General features: G+C 45.2%; 1 protein-coding gene across 1 annotated transcript in view; it reads left to right on the top strand.

The window, feature by feature from the left end:
- The first annotated feature begins 552 nt into the window (after nucleotides 1-552).
- The window catches only part of LOC147124912 (interferon-inducible GTPase 5-like), a 29,806-nt gene continuing 20,998 nt past the window's right edge, over nucleotides 553-9,360 (top strand). The window contains exon 1 of the mRNA XM_085994700.1: nucleotides 553-743. The gene's annotated coding sequence lies outside the window, so the exon portion shown is untranslated. The remainder of the gene's footprint in view (nucleotides 744-9,360) is intronic.

Raw genomic sequence — 9,360 nt, 5'->3', positions numbered from 1 at the left:
CAGGTCATTCGACCTTTTCCTGCACTGGACCCAGGATCGAGTACACAACAATCTGGAGCTGACCTCCTCAGCAATTTGCAGCCAGGCTGCTTTGCTTTGCTGAGAGGGCTCCCTCCATCCAGAGGATGGGAAAAGTGCCTCCTTTCGCCCTCTTATTCCCTCCACAAGAGCATGGAGGGAGTCATCATCAAAACAGGGTGAGGCCTTGGCTCTTGCAGCAGTCATAGTTGTAGTTGGCAACACGAAATCCAGCATAAAAGGATAAGAATGAAACAAGGCTGCATGGGCCCCTTAAATGCAGCTGGCTGACAGACGTCAACAGAGGTGAGCAGCAGACCCGAAACCACTAATTGGCCCGGGTAGCACGCAAGCAGGGATTCAATAGAACAATTAAGGGAAAATTTCAATTTCTGACCGGCTGAAAGTGGCGGCGGAACCGGAACCCGCCGATCACCCAACCCGCCGCCAATGAGAAAATCGTGGCCGAAGTCTCTTCTGTTCAGATTCATTTCTAGGAAGGTAAAATCAAAATCTCCCCAGCAACAAATGATCTCCCACTGTGCTTGATTCACATTGGATACCGCACAATAATCTGTCCAATCCCACAAAAGGCTGTTACTAGACCTACTTACTTCTAGTAGTAGGTTAGAAACTGAAACAGCAGGACAAGTCACTCTGGATCAAGGTGTTGACAGTGTGAGAACCTCACTGACAGGCTCTCCTCCTTCAAGGAACCAGTGCAGGTAAGGACCCAGAAATGAAACAACAAACTGAGTGTAGTTACCGAATTTCGCGGGTGAATCATATTCAACGGGTTTAAACAGAATTCCAGCTCAACTTGAAAGATTGTTATGAGTTTTCTCCCCTCATTGTCTCAATCTTCTTATCTCTTCGTTATGGATCTGTTCAGACCACAAACTCCTAAAAGTAAGGAGTTTTATTCAGGGGGTTGAGTGAAAATGAAAATGTTACAAGAGAACCAAATTGCAGGAAATGCCTTTTGACAAAATGGCAGGGGGTGTGTATTTATCGGAATGGGGAGTGGTGTCGAACAAGAGGCAGGATGTGGAGTTTGCACTCAGTAGAGGAGGCCTTGCAGTCAATACAGAGAGGAAACTGAACAACTCATTGCAAATACTTCAGAAAAATCAACAAAAATGGCTAATCACCTCTTGTTTTCTCTCCTTTTCTGCCCATCTGATTATTCCAAGCATTTAATTCCTTTTAGTTGAGAAAATCCGATTTGATATTGATGCTTGAATGCTTAGCGCACTCATAATATTCCTGTGCCTGTTATTTTAATGCAGGCATTTATTTTAAATGGGTTTAAACCCCTCATTAAAAATGGTCACTCCTTTTTTAAAATTGCATTGGAGAGGGTGCAGAGGAGATTCACTGGGATGTTACCTGGGCTGGAGCGCTTCAGCTATGAAGAGAGACTGGACAAGCTGGGGTTGTTTTCCTTAGAAGGCTGAGGGGGGACCTGATTGAAGTGTACAAAATTATGAGGGGCATAGATAGGGTAGATAGAAAGGAACTTTTCCCCTTAGTAGAGGGGTCAATTTCCAGGGGGCATAGTTTCAAGGTAAGGGGCAGGAGGTTTAGAGGGGATTTGAGGAAAAACTTTTTCACCCAGAGGGTGGTTGGAATCTGGAACTCACTGCCTGAAAGGGTGGTAGAGGCAGGAATCCTCAACATTCAAGAAGCATTTAGATGAGCACTTGAAACGCCATAGCATACAAGGCTACGGACCAAGTGCTGGAAAATGGGATTAAAATAGACAGGGCTTGATGGCCAGCTCCGACACAATGGGCCGAAGGGCCTTCTGTGCTGTATGACTCTAAATTCATTCATGGAATGTGGGTGTCGCTGGCAAGGCCAGGATTTATAATAATGGGAATGTGTACAATACTGGAGTGTTTTTTTATTTGCTCCTGGGATGTGGGCGTCGCTGGCAAGTCCAGCATTTAATGCCCATCCCTAATTGCCCTTGAGATGGTGAGCCGCCGCCTTGAACTGCTGCTGTCCGTGTGGTGAAGGTACTTCCACGGTGCTGTTAGGGAGGGAGTTCCAGGATTTTGACCCAGTGACGATGAAGGATCGGCGATATACTTCAAGTCAGGATGGTGTGTGACTTGGAGGGGAACTTGGAGGTGGTGGTGTTCCCATGTGCCTGCTGCCCTTGTCCTCTAGGTGGTAGAGATTGCGGGTTTGGGAAGTGCTGTCGAAGCAGCCTTAGCGAGTTGCTGCAGTGCATCTTGTGGATGGTACACACTGCAGCCACAGTGCGCCGGTGGTGGAGGGAGTGAATGTTTGGTGGTGGATGGGTTGCCAATCAAGCGGGCTGCTTTGTCCCGGGTGCTGTTGAGCTTGGTGAGTGTTGTTGGAGCTGCACTCATCCAGGCAAGTGGAGAGTATTCCATCACACTCCTGACTTGTGCCTTGTAGATGGTGGAAAGGCTTTGGGGGGTCAGGAGGTGAGACACTTGCTGCAGAATACCTGCTCTTTTTATGTGGCTGGTCCAGTTAGGTTTCTTGTCAATGGTGACCCCAGGATGTTAATGTTGGGGATTCAACAATGGTAACACTGTTGAATGTCAAGGGAAGGTGTTTAGAATCTCTGATGTTGGAGAAAGTCATTGACTGGCACTTGTGTGGTGTGAATGTTACTTATCAAGCCGGAATGTTGTCCTGGTCTTGCTGCTTGCGGGCACAGACTGCTTAGTTATTTTGAGGTGTTGCAAATGGGACTGAACAAAATGCTGCGGTACAGAGGGATCTGGGGGTCCTCGTGCATGAAACACAAAAAGTTAGCATGCAGGTACAGCAAGTAATTCGGAAGGCAAATGGAATGTTGGCCTTTCTTGCAAGGGGGATGAAGTATAAAAGTAGGAAAGTCTTGCTACAACTGTACAGGGTGCTGGTGAGACCGCACCAGGAGTACTGCGTACAGGTTTGGCCTCCCTATTTAAGGAGGGATATACTTGTATAGGAGGCAGTTCAGAGAAGGTTCACGAGGTTGATTCCGGAGATGAAGGGGTTGTCTTATGAAGAAAGGTTGAGCAGGTTGGACCTATACTCATTGGACCTTGGAAGAATGAGAGGTGATCTTATTGAAACATATAAGATTCTGAGGGAGCTTGACAGGGTAGATGCAGGGAGGATGTTTCCCCTCATGGGGGAATCCAGAACTAGGGGGCATAGTTTCAAGATAAGAGGTTGCCCATTTAAAACGGAAATCAGGAGGAATTTCTTCACTCAGAGGGTCGTGAATCTTTGGAATTCCCTACCCCAGAGAGCTGTGAAGGTGGAGTCATTGAATATATTCAAGGCAGAGAGAGACATATATTTGAGCTACAGGAGAGTCAATGGTTATGAGGAGTGCGTGGGGAAAGTGGCGTTGAGGTCAAGATCAGATCAGCCATGATCTTATTGACTGGCGGGGCAGGCTTGAGGGGCCGAATGGCCGCCTCCTGCTCCTATTTCTTATGTTCTTATGTTAACACTGTACAATCATCAGCGAACATCCCCACTTCTGACCTTATAATAGAGGGAAGGTCATTGAAGCAGCTGAAGATGGTTGGGATTAGGACACTGCCCTGAGGAACTCCTGCAATGATGTCCTGGGGCTGAGATGATTGGCCTCCAACAACCACTTTCTTTCATGGCTAAACACAGTGAAAGAGTCACTGAATAATACACTCTGCTGGTTGTGGCCATTGACCTACCTGTCAAAATGATCACAGCCAATCACAGACCCTACCCCTTCTCACACGTCTCACATACAGCTGTCAATCAAAATCACCAACTACAGGCTGACCTGATTCTTTGTTCGGAGCCAGAAAACGCGGCCCATCTGTTTCAAGACTCCGTGAATCCATGTCTGAACAACACATTGTCCCAGTCATAACCATTCAAACAATGCATTAATAATGCTGATAACAGGTAGATAAGGTGGTTAAGAAGATATATGGGATACTTTCCTTTATTAGCTGAGGCATAGAATATAAGAGCAGGGAGGTTGTGCTTGAACTGTATAAAACACTAGGTTAGGCCACAGCTAGAATACTGCGTACAGTTCTGGTCACCACAGTACAGGAAAGATGTGATTTGCACTAGGGAGGGTACAGAGAAGATTTACGAAGATATTGCCAGGACTGGAGAATTTTAGCTATGAGGAAAGATTGGATAGGCTGAGGTTGTTTTCTTTGGAACAGTGGAGGATGAGGGGAGATTTAACTGAGGTGTATAAAATTTTGAGGAACCTAGCTAGGTCCTTCCTATCCACTCTATTTCCCTCAGCAGCGAGGTCAATAACCAGGGGGCCTAGATTTAAAGTGATTAGAGGGGAGTTGAGGAGAACTTTTTTCACCCGGGAGGTGGTGGGTGGAGGAGGGCGGTCTGAAACGCTCTGACTGAAAGGGTGGTAGAGGTAGAAACCCTCACAGTATTTAAAAAGTACTTGGATATGCACTGGAAGTGCTGTAACCTGCAAGGCTATTGACCAAGAGCTGGAAAGTGGGATTAGGCTGGATAGCTCATTTTTGGCTGGCACAGATACAATGGGCTGAATGGCCTCCTTCTGTGCTGTAAATGTCTATGATTCTATGAAATCTACATTCAGTCAACATCAGCATAATAATCTCCTCTTTGTTTGACTAAAGCCAAGGTTGAGATTTTCCTGTGGCAAGAGTTGGAATTGCGCCAGGACTGCACGTGACCCTGCCGTGACCCTGTCCTATTTGCATCAGCGGAGCTTAGTGAACTATTCAGGGTGTGTTCCAGCGATATTTACTCCCTCTGTTGGGAGGCAGCCTCTGGAGAGGGGGGAAATTCCACTGCTGCTGCGGCAGCTTAATGGGGCCCCGAGTTTCCATTGTGTTTGATCAGCAACTCAGAAAGCTACGATGATGTTTGAGGCTGGTCCTTTGAGGCACAGTGGCCCAAAATTTCTGACTCCTCACTTGAGGTTTAATTGGTAGAAATAAAGCAAAGGAGACAAAACATTTAGGGCTGGATTTTGTCAGCCCCGAGGAGGCAGGTATGGAGGCAGGACTGCCGGTAAAGTTGCAGGATTTGGGGGCGGCTGGCAAACCTGCCCCCAACCCGCTTCCGTGCCCTCTTGGCGGGAAAAGGATTAACAGGTAGTTAACGGGCAGAAAATAGGCTTATCCCTATTTTTAGCTCCGAAGTGCAGGCTTCCCGACCTAAGCGAACCCCGCCAGGGTGTAGATGAGGAGGTGGTCTGCGGGGGTCGGAAGCGTCTGAAAGTGAGATGTAGAGGTGAGTGATGGGTGCAAGTGTGGAGTGGTAAGTATGTAAGGTGAGTGTAAAGTGTTATAAAATGTTCACTTGCCTTTGTTTCTGCCTACAGCCTTCAGCCACTGTGGATCCGGAGTCCCGACATCTTCATTGTAGATTTCACAGACTGGCTGTTGGATCCTCCAAACCAACAGCCAGGTGATTTCTGAAAAGTTGAAAAGTTTGCTGAGTCCTGAACACAAGGACTCATCAAACTACACAGAATGTCAGTGTTTGACAGCTGACATTTCTTCTTTCAAGAAATCTTGACAGATGGCACGTCAGACGTTGGCATGCTCAGTCAGTAACTTCCCCTTAATTGGCCTGCAGAGCCTGCTAGACTGGCTTAACAAGGTCAATCAGGGGAAAATCCTGCTGGCTGGCCAGAAGCTGATGGAGGCGGGATTGAAAGCCGACAAGCAGCAGTCCCACCTCCAAAACCTTCCCATTGACAAAATCCAGCCCTTAGAAATTGAGGTCAGGATTCACATGAAAAGCATAGTCCAGTCACTGGACGTGCCCTTGGCAGTGAAAGCAAACCCTGTTCAGCAACTCTCAGTCAGCAACTCAATGCCAGAAGAAATTTAATGACCTCATGAGGGGAGCCAAGGTAAGAGAGTCGAGTCAGGAATTGAACTGAACCAAACTGAAAAGCATGGGTTAGATTTTGCTGGAGTGGGGCATCTCCCAGCTTGCCCCATTAGTTAGAGTTGTTCATGCACAATTTAGGTTTTAAAATGTTTTACCCACAATGTTACTGGAGGTGCGAGCTGATAACGGCATAGCGAGGGCAACAGAACATCTGAGACCTTGGTGAACCATGGGGCAAACCGTGTATCTCCTTAACCAATGAGATTTACGGATTGAGAAATAAACAGAGGAAGAACTGAGAAGGAGGGTGAATTAGAGTGTGTGAATTCAATGTCAAATCAGGGACAGAAAGAAATAGAGAGGGGACGAAAAATTGAATTAAGAGAGAAAAAAGAGACAAAGGAGAAGTAAGAAGTTTTAATTTTTTTTCAGCATTTTAAAAATCTCTTCATACTATTTCCAACCAGAAGGAATGAGACTCCACATATTATTGCTCACTTTCTGGGCGAGAGGTTGATTGGCAGTCTTTAACAATTATCACATCGTTAAAAGGTTACTTACACAAATCAAATTGGGCAGGGCTGCCTTGAGGATGAGTTCATTGAGTGTATTAGGGATGGGTTTCTTGAGCAGTATGTAACTGAACCGACCAGGGGGCAAGCAACCTTAGATCTGGTCCTGTGTAACGAGATGGGATTAATTAAAAATGTCCTAGTAAAGGATCCCCTTGGAATGAGTGACCATAACATGGTTGAATTCCATATTCAATTAGAGGGTGAGAAGGTTGGATCTCAAACAAGCGTGCGAAGCTTGAATAAAGGAGACTATGAAGGTATGAGAGCGGAATTGAGTAGAGTGGATTGGGAAAATAGATTAAAGGGTAAGACGATACATGATCAGTGGTGTACATTTAAGGAGTTATTTTACAACTTCCAAAAAAAATATATTCCACTGAGAAGAAAAGGGTGTAAAAGAAAAGACAGCCATCCGTGGCTAAGTAAAGAAATTAAGGATAGTATTCGACTAAAAACAAGGGCATCTAAGGTAGCCAAATCTAGTGGGAGGATAGAGGATTGGGAAAACTTTAAAAGACAGCAAAAAATAACAAAAAGATTGATTAAGAAAGGGAAGATAGATTATGAAAGTAAATTAGCAAAAAATATAAAAACAGATAGTAAGAGTTTTTATAGTTATATAATAAGAAAAAGGGTGGCTAAAGTAAATGTTGGTCCCTTAGAGGATGAGACCGGGAAATTAATGGTGGGAAATATGGAGATGGCAAAAACACTGAATGAATATTTTATATCAGTCTTTACAGTAGAAGACACTAAGAATATCCCAACACTGGACAAACAGGGGGCTAAAGGGGGGGAGGAGCTAAACACGATCAAAATCACTAAGGTAGTGGTACTCGGTAAAATAATGGGACTCGAGGCGGATAAATCACCTGGACCTGATGGCTTGCATCTTAGGGTCTTGAGGGAAGTGGCGGTAGGGATTGTGGATGCATTGGTAATAATTTTCCCAAACTCCCTGGACTTGGCAAAGGTCCCGGCAGACTGGAAAACTGCTAATGTAACACCCTTATTTAAAAAGGGCAGTAGACAGAAGGCTGGAAACTATAGACCGGTTAGCCTAACATCTGTGGTAGGTAAAATTTTGGAGTCCATTATTAAGGAGACAGTAACAGGACATTTGGATAATCATAATTTAATAGGACAAAGTCAGCATGGTTTTATGAAGGGGAAGTCATGTTTGACAAATTTGCTGGAGTTCTTTGAGGAAGTAACATATAGGGTGGATAAAGGGGAACCAGTGGACGTAGTGTATTTAGACTTCCAAAAGGCATTTGACAAGGTGCCACACAAAAGATTATTGCTTAAGATAAAAAATCACGGGATTGGGGGTAATATTCTGGCATGGATAGAGGATTGGCTATCTAACAGAAGGCAGAGAGTTGGGATAAATGGTTCATTCGCAGACTGGCAATCAGTAACTAGTGGTGTTCCGCAGGGGTCAGTGCTGGGTCCCCAACTCTTTACAATCTATATTAACGATTTGGAGGAGGGGACCGAGTGTAACATATCAAAGTTTGCAGATGATACTAAGATGGGAGGGAAAGTAGTGAGTGAGGAGGACATAAAAAACCTGCAAGGGGACATAGACAGGCTAAGTAAGTGGGCAGAGATTTGGCAGATGGAATACAATACTGGAAAGTGTGAGGTTATGCACTTTGGCAGGAAAAATCGTAGAGCAAGTTATTATCTTAATGGCAAGAAACTGGAAAGTACTGAAGTACAAAGGGATCTGGGGGTCCTGGTGCACGAAACTCAAAAGGTTAGTATGCAGGTGCAGCAAGTGATTAAGAAGGCCAATGGAATGTTGGCTTTCATTGCTAGGGGGATAGAATATAAAAATAGGGAGGTATTGCTTCAGTTGTACAAGGTATTGGTGAGACCACACCTGGAATACTGCGTACAGTTTTGGTGTCCATACTTAAGAAAGGACATACTTGCTCTCGAGTCAGTACAAAGAAGGTTCACTCGGTTAATCCCGGGGATGAGGGGATGGACATATGAGGAGAGGTTGAGTAGATTGGGACTCTACTCATTGGAGTTCAGAAGAATGAGAGGCGATCTTATTGAAACATATAAGATTGTGAAGGGGTTGGATCGGGTGGATGTGGGGAAGATGTTCCCGATGATGGGTGAAACTAGAACTAGGGGGCATAGTCTTAGAATAAGGGGCTGCTCTTTCAAAACTGAGATGAGGAGGAACTACTTCACTCAGAGGGTGGTAGGTCCATGGAATATGCTGCCCCAAAAAGCTGTAGAAGCTACATCATTACATAAATTTAAAACAGAAATAGACAGTTTCCTAGAAGTAAAGGGAATTAAGGGTTACGGGGAGCGGGCAGGAATTTGGACATGAGTCTAGGTTCGGATCGGTCATGGCCCTGTGGGTAGCGGAGCGGGCCCAGGGGCCGTGTAGCCTGATCCTGCTCCTATTTCGTGTGTCTAATTCTGTTAGATTTAGGAGATAGTCCTGTCATAGTGGATTGGCGGTTAGGATCAGATCAGCCATGATCTTATTGAATGGCGGAGCAGGCTCGAGGGGCCGATTGGCCTACTCCTGCTCCTATTTCTTATGTTCTTATGTTACTTATTAGACTTAACTTTCTGTGATGAGTTTACATGGGAACAGGAATAGGTCATTCAGCCCTTCAAGCCTGTTCCGCCATTCAATTAGATTGTAGCTGATCTATATCTTAACTACATCCAGCCGGCTTGGTTCTGTAACACTTAATACCCTTGCCTAACAAAAATGTATCAAGCTCAGTTTTGCTATTTACAATTGATCTAGCATCAACAGCTTTTTGGGGGAGGGAGTTCCTGATATCCACTACCGTTTGTGTGAAGACGTGCTGCCGGACATCACCCCTGAACGACCTAGCTCTAACTTTAAGGT

The sequence above is a fragment of the Somniosus microcephalus genome, chromosome 1 (genome assembly GCF_052327205.1).
Source record: "Somniosus microcephalus isolate GS21.2 chromosome 1, FLI_Smic_1.0, whole genome shotgun sequence".
NCBI lineage: Eukaryota > Metazoa > Chordata > Chondrichthyes > Squaliformes > Somniosidae > Somniosus > Somniosus microcephalus.
The sequence above is the reverse complement of the archived record's forward strand: the minus strand, read 5'-3'. Positions and strand labels throughout refer to the sequence as shown.